At 36.2% G+C, this 14,635-nt stretch overlaps 1 protein-coding gene across 1 annotated transcript in view; it reads right to left on the bottom strand.

Moving 5' to 3' along the window:
* Window positions 1-14,635, bottom strand: part of LOC137619874 (dynein axonemal heavy chain 3-like) — a 328,675-nt gene that overhangs the window by 105,925 nt on the left and 208,115 nt on the right. The gene's annotated exons all lie outside the window — the stretch shown is intronic.

The raw sequence follows: 14,635 nt of genomic DNA, 5'->3' as shown, positions 1-14,635 counted from the left end.
CAAAACGCCCAAAAATAGGGAGTGGATACGTGACACTGGCTGGCAACCTGATACATTTTGGAGAACTTGGCTTACGACCCTTCACGCTGTAGCTTCATAGGATCATAGGATCGAGGTCACACTGTTTACCTACCAAACTGTATATCATAAAAATGAACGCTTCGTTTTAGTAATACAAAGTTGGAAAGAGCACAGAAGTTAGCAAGAAGACACTCACCTAGTGAAGCCAATGCCATGCTATGAAAGTGCACTATTGCATGCAGCTCAGAATAAAGTACCTCTAGGCAACTCTTATGCTTTTTGTGTGGAATACCTGGTGCGGACACTTTACTTGAAGGCACCACCTTCAAAATTGATCAGCTTGTCTAGCAGTGCACAATACAATTTGAACGCTGGCACAGCTCATCATGGGTAATATGCGTGCTTTTGATATTATACATCATTCCAAGTGTTTAACGTCTCTCTGCAATTGCACAAAGGTCTCTGCTAATGTTGGACACAAAACTATACATGAAAGTGCGGTCTCTAGAATTGCACTGGCAGAATCTGTCCTTTGCATTGAAGAGACTTACCTGAAAGAGGAAGCATCTCCTGTATTCAGACTTGCTGATCTAGAAAGCCTTTATAAAACCAGAATGGATCAACTTGAAGTTAGCTTGGACGTGCTAGTGAATATGACGAGACCTAAAGAACAGCTGCTATCCCAGATCCCAGACCTAATGGCACAGAACAAAGGACAAGATGTCATATTAGCCTTTAATGACGACATTGATAAAACCCTTGGCAAAGCCTGTGAGCATGACTGTGACTGTGAATTATTTCACATTGCTCAAGCTACACAGATTGTTCGACAATACATGCTTGATGAAGCCTTCTCACTTACTGGATCATTCAAGGAAGCATATCAGCAGGAGGGTGTGGTACCTTTGCTACGTGCTCTGATAGATATGGTGATACAGGAACCTAACATCAATGTTCAAACAGATGGTTCGTCCCCACAGGCTGCTGTATCTATTGCACAACGCCTGAAATTCAAGACTGTCAAGCATCAAGAGAAGTAAAATCAAGACACCTCTCCTGCAGGCACAAAGGTGCAAAAATATCCAGGTGTCAAACATGACACTCAAAAAAAAATCCTTTGTCAATGTACATTGCCTTGAAGCTACGTGTTGAGACACGCAAGAAGGGACTACTGGACAAGCTCTTTAACCTGGGTCCCAGTTTCTCATATAACTGTGTCCTGTGCCTGTCTACAGAGATAGGAAAATGGGTATGCCAGCTGTTCCAAGCAGAGCAAATGGTCTGCCCACTGACTATGTGTGGTAGTATGTTGACAAGTACAGAAGTAGACAACATCGACCACAGTCCCAGTTCCAAAACACCAAAGGATTTCTTTTATGGCACAGGAATCTCTCTCATGAAATACCCAATATGTGAAGATGGAGGAGTGGAATGTGGGACTGTTATCACTGGTAGCCCTACTGTATCAAGGACTGCGTACATACTACACTGAGTACCCCCCACTGCTTTCACTGTTTTTGCTTCAATAGTACTTGCCACCTCCATGACTTCTCTGAAACGGGACAATTTTGCAGAGGATAAGGAAAAAGAGTATGAGTGGCTAGAGAACCTGAGAAGCGTGCTCAAAGCTTGACATGTGATCACAGAGAGAATTAATCAAAAGATATCATGGGCTGTATACAATGCCAAGCACCAGGAACAAGGTGAAACATATATGGTTGCAATGCTGAGGCACTATTAATTTGGTCAGAAATCCCATTGAGCATCTTAAGCCAAGCAAATTGTCTGTTGTGGCTTTTAACCTGCCATTGTTTGTTTTTGTAAAGCAGATACAGTGGAAGTGGTTAAAACACATGGGGAGGACAAACTGGTGGTGATGTTCAAGATGGTAACAACGAAAATACTAGATGGACACATAACCAGGCAGAGATTTCTACTGCAGGATCCAATGACTCCTTGCTTCGGATCTTGCACATCACATGCATAAGAAGGGCACATCAGGTCACTGTAAATGTCTTGCACATACTCGAACGACGTGCTTATGATAAGCTTAGATGACTCGCCTCCTGAGGATTTTAAAGACTGGTGCTATTAGAAAGTGAAGAATTCTCCTCAATTTTTGCACTGAACAACAATCTTGGATCTGGAACTCTGTATCCTAATCAATCTGTACGAGAGGCAAATTTCAATATGTGCATGGATGCTCTAACTAACATAGTCCTACAGTTTTATGCACTGGACCATATACACTTTGCCCCAGTGGCTATCGGTCCATCTGTGTAATATGGCAGAGCTTCCACAACAGTGCCCATAAATCTACAATGAGTTCAAGACAGGTCATTTTGCAGTGCAAAAGACAAGAGGTTATCCTCTGCAATTCCTCTTAACCAAGTACACAAACAGAATAATGGTCGAGTCAAGGGTGACGGACATGCTGGCGGCTTTATAAATAATAATAATGCTTTGAGGCGTAAATGATAGCTGGACACAAGGAGGCCAAAGTTTTTATGGAGTTTCAAGAAATTATTCATTTATATGCCAATGAGAAGACACATCACCATGAAGATTTACCAAGTGCACATAAAGCATTTGAAAGATGTACAATCACTTGTGGAGTCATTTCTGGGGAATCCCTTTGAGTAGGATATTCCTGATTTACTGATCCTGCAGGCATTGAAAATTAAACAAGAACAGTTTGAGGATTCCTCAAACCATTGCCTCATAGAGAGAACCAAATCCATTGACTAGCATATAAAGACAAAAAAGCTCCCAAAAGTCCCCAAAAGAAAGGAAGCATCTATGAAAAATGACATGGCCTTATTGGTAAGGCTACCAAAACCATGATGGGAGCCTCGAGAACTATTCCATCACAAAATCAACCCTGTGATCCCATGTTACTATGATGCAGGAAAGCTACCCCTTAGTACCAAAAGCCAGATGTTGGAGTGCCTTGAAATCATTGCTGAAGCTCAGTCTGATCCACCTGCTATTACTTTTCTTGTCCTTGATAGTGCTGCTATTGTGCAAATGTTGAAGCCTGCCACTGCCAATACATGTGAAGAATATGTCCACCAAGTATCCATCCCATACATCAAAGGGCAACTGCGTCATAGTCCACGCCTCAACTTTTTCTGGGATAGGCCCAAAGATAGCTCCTTGAAGATGACAACATGGGAAAAATTAGGAAAATGGATGCAACGGTGTGAGGTGAGCACTATACTCATACCAGGAAATTGGCAGAGTACCTATATGTCAATGCTAACCAAGCAGAGCTCTTCATCTTCCTATCTGATGTGCTGGTTAAGTCCTTCCATGACAATGCAAAGGAGTGGAAGTCGGTGATGGAGGCACAGTGATCTGCCTTCCAAGGCAGAAATATGAAAGCTCACTGAATCCATGCAATCATGAAGAGGCAGACACTCACATCATGCTGCATGTAGCCCATGCTGCACAACATGACAACTACTGGATTAAAGTTTGAATCATCGACATCAACTTTGTTCTTTTGGTGGTGAAAGTAGCACGGCACTACCATGTGTTGGTAAACTCTTGATTGGCTTTGGTCTGGCAAGAAGTACTGCTACATCCGTGACCATAAAACAGCTGGCTCCCTGTACCCACAGAAGGCACATCCTTTCCCTGTCTTTCACACCGTGACTGGATGTGACATGTTATCATTATTCATGGGGCATGGCAAGAAATTTGTCTGGGCCATAAAGAAATCATTACAAGAACTGACAGATTCTTACCCTGGACCCCATGCCAGTTAGTATCCAAGATGACACAATGCACGGCATTGAAATATTTGGGGTGCTCCTTTATGACTGCATCATTCCATATCAATGAGGCCAGAAAGAACCTCTTTGCCAAGAAGAACTCCTTTCAGCAGATCTCACCAATCTTCCATGCTTTGGAGCATCATGTCAAGGGATTAATCTTTCAAGGTGGTTATATCTGCAGCTTCTATCATCAAGCTGGGACTGGCAGAAAACAGATGATGGGGGATATAAACCGCTCTGAACCATGCTCCCTGAAGCTTCAAAACACTACTTAAAACTGGTTTCATGCTGCTCCAGTAAAGGCTGTAAAAATCAATGTAAATGCAAGACAGCTAATCTGTAAACTGTGTGCTTGTGAATGAGAATGCTTGTACAAACAAACTACCAAATATTAGCCATGCTTAGAATGTGCAAATAGAACAAGATTTGCATTTCTTGTAAATATGTTGACTTCTTGATCCAACGTGAGCTAGTAAACTCTTTTTGTTACAGACTTGTGCTCGTCATGTTTGCTTATGTCAGTAGTTGTCATATAAATTTACGAGGAAAGTTACTCAGTACATCATTTTATTGTACTAAACTGAAATGTGCATGAATATGTGTCCGGTTAATATGGTAGTATAGTAGACAGTAAATTGTAGGTGCTTCAAAGACAAGTCTACAATAATTTTGTTACATTTTTTGAGCTTGTAATTATGATGAAGCTCAACCCCCTTTCTGAAATGGAGTAAATTGTGTAATCTGTAATAAAATATTTACTGACCTTAAACCTATTAAATATGATGAATATCAACTGACTCAAGTTCTCCATTATTTGGCACTTTTCAGCAAAAGGTTTCAGAAGAGCAGCCATTTAAAAATTAAATATCGTTTTTAATAGAAGAGACATACTCATAATACTTGGATATATTGTTTTTTCGTGGTCAATTTACTGAATTTTACACGTCACTTATATCTAATAGGAAGACAATAACAAAGTAAGCGTATATTGCCCATTTTGCTAAAGTTAAAATGAAGATATTTTGGAAAATGACCACCATAATCTTTGGTGGCTCCACAACAAGAATTGTTTAGACTACACTTTTATACATGTATACTAGTTTTGTAGCTTTTATGAAAATTTTAACAACTGACATGAAATATCGGACTATGGTGCTGGCGAAGGCTTCCAAAAATTCTTTGATACAAAAAATATAAAGAATAGTTTTCAGTAAAGAATAGCATCTCTTATATTTACTAAGATCTGATGCATAATAATGGATGTACATTGTACTCATGAAATACTATATCTAAATCCTAAGTTCTACCTATTCATACTTGAAAGTATGTCAGCCTTAAGTGTTCCGACCTTTAAATTTTTCTCTTTTCAATATCAATAATAAGAGTAATATATTTTGTTAGAAGTGATGACTGCATCACATATATTGATTTTATATTTGATTTTTCCATCTCTATGATAATCAACTTTCCTCTGCAATTAAAAGAAGACAAGAGTCATTTAATATTCATATTAATAGTGGAGAGATGCGAACTTATCAAGTTCTTAAGCAAATCCAAGGTGTAGTAGAGGTTGAATAATTGGATGTAAGTTTCTCAGAGCAATTAAAACGTCAATTTTTGAGAGCCTTTTCTGAGGGTCAGAGTGATGGAACAAACTGGTTGGTGAGGGGTGTTCTTTTTATAGATTGTCCAACTCAGTTCAGGACCCAGGATCTTGCTGTACCAGCAGTCCATAGTTAGTGAGGAAATAGGAAATATTGGCCTTTTTTGCGGAGTTTTCTGGTCGGATATATGGTGCTGGTCTTAGTTGGTGATAAACAGTGTGATTCTTCACTGAGAATTGCCTGGTTATTATTGATCCACATCTCTCTCTAATCCGTAATACTGCAATCATTTTGTACTGGTAGAATTTCATATGAAACATACCTATTGTAGGTTTTCTTAATAGTGTGAATATATGTTCCCAATAATTCATAAGTAGAAATTAACAAATAGAGCAACAAGAGGGGAGGGATTCCATGGCAATGCTATCTGGAACCTCTTGTGGAAAATTGCTTGAAGACTAACATGGTATACCATTTCTGAATCCCCATCCAGGGATGCCCTGGCGTTTACATTGGTATGATTATTATAACTTCTCTAAGCTTATATCACGCCTAACCAGGAGGCACCCAACACAAGTGTGATAATAGAAGCCCTTACTCAAAACAGCATTTGTTAATAGAGCCACTGACCAACGACAACTGGCAACAACTTTCCCTCTCTCTCTAAAATCAGATTTGTTATAACTTTAGCTGCTTATTGTTCACCCTTTCATATTTCCTTTCATTCCCTTTCAAAGTCCCTAAGGACTGAAACCTTTCTCTATTTTTTTTTCTTTTTTTTTGTCTAAATTAAAAAGAATTAATTTGAATTCATCTTTGTACGACTTACTTATCTTGGATAAAAACAGTCACTTATTAGGACGCAGAGGGACAAACAGCTCATGCTGGCACACTCAGTACCAGCTATGTAAAGAAAAAAAAAACCTAATTTCAATTATCTGCTCTCTGACCCCATCGTGACCATATCCACCAAAGACTAGTTTAAAATGTTGACGTTTATATTGCTCTCAGGAAATGATATTCGATTATTCAACTTCTGTTAAGACCTGGATTTGCTTACAGGTCTCGCAACAAGTTCGTGTTTATTCATTTTTCATTAGTCAGAATTACGCTGAAAAACACAATTAATGCATCCATCCTTTTAGACAAAACTAGTTTAAAAGAGGATTCTTACACAATAATAATGATAATAGAAATAATTCTGAGACAACCTTAACAGCGTTTGGATTATACGGATGCCTGTCGTGTAGGTTCATTATCCACAGTTGCATCTGCATATATATTTCATTCTTGATAGAACTAAGTTAAACTTTCATTGGGACAGCAAGAACTCAAATTTCAGTTGTTTGCAGAGACTGTTGAGATACTGTACAACCGACTTCATGAATCGTATAATAAAGAAAAATAACGATAATTTGTCAATTTTGATAGGTCTTATTGAGAAGGAATTTTCTCATGGTGTCGCTATCATGTTCTTAATGAGAAAAATGTTGGTATCAATTTCGAGTATTTGAAGTATCTTTAACAATACCATCAGAACTAATTGACCTAAATCTTTTTCAGTAAGATGGAAGTTAATTACAGCTTTAAGCAAAGTTGACAAAAAAAAATAAGATCTCAAATCCGTCTCTCACAACAAGTATATACCTACAACATAAATTTAAATATGAAGTGTAGTAAAATAACATACTGTATTTTCACATTTCTATTTTAACGAGGTGAAGTTTTTGGTTGTCTCTAAATTCTGCACGATTCTAGATTTTTATACAAATAGACGAAATTTTAAACACATGCATACATCTAACTGTGTAGTGGTATGGATAATGGATGTGTACATGAATATATTCGTGGATCTATATACAAGCAGAAGAAATTGTTTACGCATAAGTATAAAGGCATGTGGCTTTCACCACAGAATGTAGATTATCATAAAATCATACATTTATTTGAATTGATTTAAAGGTAAGCAAAAATGAAAATGCATATGCAAATTTACCTACCATGATTACACCAAATATTGTACACCTTGATAAAACATTATATTGCATATTACTGATGTAATGTGTGTATTAAATTTTTTTTAGAAACTAAGCAAAGCTCTATGGTACAGCAGAATGCAAAAAATTTTTAGAATATTCAACACCTTATAAAAAAAAAGACAAAAAAATATGAGAATATCAATAAACGCTAACTGAGTAAAAAAAGAAAAGTTTATGAGTTAAGAAAGGGACACTGCAGTACTTTGAAAATATATATAAAAAAAATTCTTCATGATCATTGAAATGTTATTAGATAAGAATAAAAAGATTGTTCCAGGTAAGAAAATAACGAATTTTTCTTTATCTGCAAAGGTTGGCTTTCGTGCACAAAGAATATTACATCTCATTTGGTATTAATTATATGGACAAAATAAACGTACAAAAGAGTAGGTACCGCGAAAACTAAAATCATTTATAGGTGTTTTTGTTGTTAGCTGTTGGTGACTTGCTTTTATTTTTACGCTTTAAACTCTTTTTTTTTTTTAATACATACGCAAGCGTTCATACTGACATACATATATACTAAACATATTCACGTACAAGTAAATACATATACATATAAACAGTTATCAATCACATGCTCTTATAAAATCAACACAATGACAGAAAATCTGAAATTTCAATACATTTTTTCCCTCTATTACCACAAAGTATTTAAGGAACTTTTCAGCAAACCCACATAGTCAAGGGAACACTGCCTAAACTTTCAAAGTTTATTATTGAATCTGTTAAGTAAAACGTACTTCAAGTGCAGATGTACATAATTTTCGACAAAGAACAAGAACACATGAATGGATGAAATCAACAAATTAGAGTTTAAGAGTTCATTTTAATGCATGCAGTTATGAGGTTTATTAAAACTGGTCAGGAGCTATAAGAAATATATTCATTGTAACTTACCATTGCATGAACCAGGATTAAAAGCTATAAGTTCAATAAGCCATTTTATATATCCTTTCTATGCATGAAGCAGTTAAAAATCAAATGCTGGTTTCACTCATTCATACGGACGGTTATTGCGAGCCTACCTTTTTTTACTTATGTCTCCATTATTCCCCTTCATAGCATCACTCCAGACCTTAACTAGTCATTCCTTTCTCGCCAAAATTTAGTGAACACCAAAGTCTTTAGGAAGAATGTATAATTTCGTTTTCCGTTTCACATCTGCAGAATCCGATGTGACTTCTAGTCTATTTACCTTTACTTTTATTAACCAAATCACCCAATTTGGTATTCTCTTGAACTATCTTATTTCCAGTACAAAATCTTTTACTAATTCTTTCATTGCTTTGTACTAGAGTTTTTTCTTTTGAAATCATCAAGATACATCACACTGCGTTTTACATCATAATATTTGTGGAAGCCGTAAAAAGACACTCGTTCTCTACTAATACTGAAGAGATGAATGATAATTTTCACATGATAACCTATTCTAGAGTATTGAACCATGGAAACGTAATTTTTATGTTTCCTTTGCTTCCAAGTTTAGCTTATACTTTGTCTTACTCATCAACAGTACTAAAAGAAACCCCTTCTTCTTTCTTATAGTCACAATCCTATAATCCACCCACCCACGATCTATGTGCCACACTGAAAATGGCCTGAAATTTGAAGTACCGGTCTTTCTCCTTTATTCCCCCTTCCTGATTAACTCTATATCCCTAGCAATAGCAACATGGAGCCGGGGATCTCATTTCCTTTGTTGTCGCATAATCTCACTGCCCTTTTGACCTGAATCAGTATCCTTCTCCATTAAAGTATGAAATGTCTTTCTGTTACAGTTTAAACTTTAGACTTAGAGAATTATCAGTCCTTAGGATACTCAGTTTGATGAATCTTGCCATCGAGCCATTGCTAATCTATTCAAATAACAAAAGGTTAAGCGCACCACTTCCTCATATGTAGGTTATTAGTTCTTATCTTTTCCATTCCCTTTTCTTTTCCTTTAGAAAGATAAAGACATAAGGTTACTTGACCAGTCTTGTGCATAAAGAACAAAAACTCAACCTAACACAAATGTCATTTCTGTATTAAGATATGAAACACCCTGACCTTAATTAAATCTTTGTACTAAAATGGCCTTTTCGGTTAATTCTAAAATTATTGCAAAATTGATATTGCACTTTGGAGCAAAATTTCATGGCATATTCGTTTGCAAATAGTAGGATGCTTATCCTTACATTATTTAATGCTATAGCCTTTACAATGACAGTATTATAGTTTTCATATTAACGCTGAAACATTACATGATCAATTTTGAATATTAAGAGTTGTGGGTATACACGTAACTTAAAGTAAAGGATTCGCAACCTAACAATAAAACCACTGTGTTATTTTCACCATACATTGCCCGTAAAATCCTACTACTAAACAGGACAATAAAATAATGTATCATTCTTGACTACTCAAGACATTTTTAACTATTCTGTCCAAAATAATTTTCAATATTTGAAAACCTTGTCAGCACATCAAAACCTCCGTTGATGCACAAGACGTATCCCCATTACCCTTTAAGCTATTAGTGGAGACCCTTCATTTGTCCTGCTGGCTGACTGAGATTCTACGAGATAAAATTCAATCAATCCAATAACGAGTTAAGAACCTTGCAAATGCACGCCCCAATGTTTCTCGGGATTTTGAAATTTATACCATCATAACGGAGAATAAGCTATGAAAAATCTTAATGTTATAATTAACTTAAGCTCTTTTACTGCAATGATTAACTGATAATGCAGGAAGAGCACTTTGATTATGTTTGCGATATATTTCTATGAATGGCTCATAATTCAAAGCATTGTACAATTAGGCAATTTGCGGCTGAATATAGCAAAACTAACAGAACATATCTAATTCAAAATTAGACTTGGATTACTTTAGTGGTTTAGAAGCTCAAAAGAAGATCAGGTCATAAAATGTCTTACATACTTTAGGTCCTGTTACCAAATAATCTGCTAATGATCGGAAAGTAGTTACTACCAGTATGTCACTTCAGCCTCTGAATTTTAAGGAATTTGAGTTAACAGCAATCCCTTAATTATTCACGATGACAAAGCAGATATACTATCGGACATCCAACAATGGCTTCGGATGTCAAAGGAGATTCACTTTACAATTAGCTCAGGAGTCTAGTTACTAATTGATGATCCTTACAAAGTTCATGGTCCCAGACAACAGGCAGTCTTTAACAACAAACTTTCCTCTCTCTTTTACTCTCCATTCACTTTTCAAAACCAGAACAAAGGCCATCTAAACAACTAAATGTGTAAGGCAGTGTGCCATTGTTGACACGGTTTAGTGTGTGTAATATGAATTACACACAGTTAATCTTTGTTTATCTTATAATAACAACAACTACCAACATGCCTCGATGTGCGTTCCCTTAAGTCGCAAATCTCTTCATCAAAAAGAAGCACAGATAGAAACCAAACGACTTGAAGGCATTCCATCTAATACTAGTTGGCTGACTTTTAATAATAGTTTAGTTTGTGTCTTCTAATGCAATGTTTAGATCTGGTAAGGAGAAGAGATTGGTGACTTTAGAAAGGGCGACCTTACCGACTGCACCCACCACCAACACCACTACCACCACCTTCACCATTGTTCACCCCATCAATGGAATTCGAGGAACCATCTTTCTTTAGCTTCTCGCCATACCTATAAATTCCGTCAATCAGAAAACACAGGTTAATCTTACATTAGGATGTACAAAGAAATGACAGAAAAGCTATTTAGGTAAACAACAAAAAACACCTTATCATGTAAGGAAGGTTTTCCAAATTTGGTATAGAATTTCAGAAGTAAAGCTATTTGATAGAAATCTTCATAAAAAAAAAAATGAGGTTGCCCTTATCATACAACTCTTAAAAGTATGAGGAATTAAAGGGTAAGCACACAAAATCTATGAACGGATAGATTCAAACATACAGGGAAATATATAAATGAAGAAATGGATATATATATATATATATATATATATATATATATATATATATATATATATATATATATATATATATATGTGTGTGTGTGTGTGTGTGTGTGCATGTATGTATATGTTATTTTAATAGATCATCTACGCTAAGGCCTTCACTGGAGAGTGATAATAACGAAATTAGTCTAACAGTCATCCGCACAAAAACATAGTGTGAAATTCATTTGAGGATTGTTAACGTTAAACTTGAACTCATTCAAGCTAAAACATGTAACTGTGATGAATTTTGGAATTAAAAGTAGCTCTCCCGATATCTGAAAAGTGGATTTACTACAATCTCTACTCTACCTAACAATAGTACAGATGAACCGACAGGAAAATAATACTGGAATTTTTCTTCTTCTTCTTCTTATTATATATATATATATATATATATATATATATATATATATATATATATAGTATATATATATATATATATATATATATATATATATATATATATATATATATATATACCAAGGCCCCTCCCCCAATTTTGGGGGTAACCAACATAAAAAAAAGGAAATGAAAGGAGCTTTTCTTCTCTTTGCTCCTCCCAGCCTGACGAAGGATTCAGCCGAGTTTGGCTGGTACTGCTAGGGGGCCACAGCCCAGCCTCCTGTGTTACCCACCACAAATGAAGTTTCATATGCTGACTTCCCGACTGCCGCTACCTCAGCAGTCACCAAGGCGAGTGAAAGAAGCAGCAGGGCCTATTGGAACCGTGTCACATTCGATCGCCATTCATTCCTATTTCTAGCACGTTCTTTTGCCTCTCTCGATGTATCCTCCTATCACCTAGACTTTTTTTTACTCCACCCATCCACCCAAACCTTGGCCTTCCTCTTGCACTTCTCCCATCAACTCTTTCCTTCATCACCTTCTTCAGTAGACAGCCATTTTCCATTCTCTTCACATGACCAAACAACCTCAATGCATTCATATCCACTCTAGCTGCTAATTCATTTCTTACACTCTCACCCTCCCTACTTCATTCCTAACCCTATCTAATCGAGATACACCAGCCATACTCCTTAGACACTTCATCTCAAACACATTCAATTTCTGTCTCTCCATCACTTTCATTCCCCACAACTCTGATCCATGCATCACAGTTGGTACAATCACTTTCTCATACAGAACTCTCTTTACATTCATGGCTAACCCTCTATTCTTTACCACTCCCTTCACTGCCACTAACACTTTACATCCTTCATCCACTCTGACGTTCATCAGCTTCCACTCCACCAGTTGCAGCAACAACTGACCCCAAGTGCTCAAACTGATCTACATCCTCAAATAACTCTCTATTCAATATGACAGTCAACCTAGCACCACCTTCCCTTCTCATGCATCTCATAACCTTACCCTTACCCACATTAACTCTAAACTTTCTTCTCTCACAGACCCTCCCAAACTCTGTCACTAATCGACCAAGCATCTCCTTTGAGTCTGTAACCAATGCAGTATCATCTGCAAACAACTGATTCACTTCCCACTCATGATCACTCTCATCTATCAGTTTCAATCCTCGACCAAACACTTAAGCATTCACCTCTCTCACAACTCCATTAACATGCAAATTGAACAACCATGGCGACATCACACATCCCTGCCTCAGCGCCACTCTCACTGGAAACCCCTCGCTCACTTCTATTCCTATCCTAATTTGCTTCACTGCCTATGTATAAACTCTTCATTGCTTGCAACAACTTTCCACCAATTCCACATAACCTCATCACATTTCACATCTTTTCCCTATCAACTCTATTATAAACTTTCTCCAGATCCATGAATGAAATATGCACCTCCTTACTTTCTGCTAAATATTGCTTGCATATATGCCTCACTATAAAAATTTGATCCACGCATTCCTTACCTGATCTAAAACAACCCTGCACTTCTAAGATTGCATCCTCTGTTTTATCCCTAATCCTATTAATTAGCGCTCTACCAGACACTTTTCCAACCACACTCAACAAACTAATAACCCTTAAATTACAACACTTATTTTTTTAATAAAATATAATTGTCTTCCGATATGTTTTTAGATCCTCCAATCCCTGGACTTTGATTATCATCAGGCTAGCTAGAGAGAGAGAGAGAGAGAGAGAGAGAGCGAGAGAGAGAGAGAGAGTTTATCATAATACGATACAAACAACATTAAAAATACAACAGATATACGGATGAAGGCTAGAGGCTACATAAAAGGAATTCTTGTAGTTAAAAAAGAAATAAAATCTTTGCTCAGACTGCAATAAGTTCACATAGATGCTAGAAAGACATACAGCACTAGGTTAGTATAAGCTTCAAGAGTAGTTAGTGCTATTAAAATTCAAACTAGTGTAAAATATATCAGTTTCAATTATATATATACATATATATATATATATATATATATATATATATATATATATATATATATATATATATATATATATCTTTATGTTGTATTTGTCCAGCACATACATTTTTAAAATGTGTTTACCCTTTGTAAATACTGTTTTACTCAGAGACTGAATGAGCAAATCTCAGTAATGAATCTGATCATATGTCAAGAATATCAAAGTACTGTAACAAGCTTCTCCACTACTGATCACTGACTTTTAAGAGTTGTATGCTTACTATTATCGGAAAATGCTCTGCTTGTCTCATTACAGACATCATTATTTTCACAAACTTTAGATAAATATGACAGATAAGAAGAAAAATTTCTATGACTTCAGTAAGTGTACCAGATAAAGAGGTATATTCCTACTAGAAGGATAGAATTCAATGAAATGAGTTATCTGTTGACATTTTATACCAGCCATACTTCCTCTACAGTACTTGCTTGAAATTTGTGATTAAAATTCCAAATACCTTAAGAAAAAATATCCTAAAATAAGCAAACTTACTGAACTGTATAAACCCAAAATGCAAGAAATTTTATGATAACAGATGCACAAGTAAATAAGAACCCTTTTCCTGTCATTTCAGGGATTGGGACATTTTGCAGTGCAGTAAGTGTAATTCCAGATGACGCTGTGAACAATGAAAAATATTTCTGAATATCATCACTACATTATTGATACTGTTTCCCTCTGCAGATAAATAATTATATACAAATAAGCAACTAATCTCAACTACCAGTAACCTTCAGATTAACTTACCGACGACTGATATGAGAAACAGGACTAAAATGTTATTAGTTAAAAGACCACCTGACACCTAAGGGTC

Source organism: Palaemon carinicauda, chromosome 26 (assembly GCF_036898095.1).
Source record: "Palaemon carinicauda isolate YSFRI2023 chromosome 26, ASM3689809v2, whole genome shotgun sequence".
In the NCBI taxonomy this organism is placed as follows: Eukaryota; Metazoa; Arthropoda; class Malacostraca; order Decapoda; family Palaemonidae; genus Palaemon; species Palaemon carinicauda.
The sequence above is the reverse complement of the archived record's forward strand: the minus strand, read 5'-3'. Positions and strand labels throughout refer to the sequence as shown.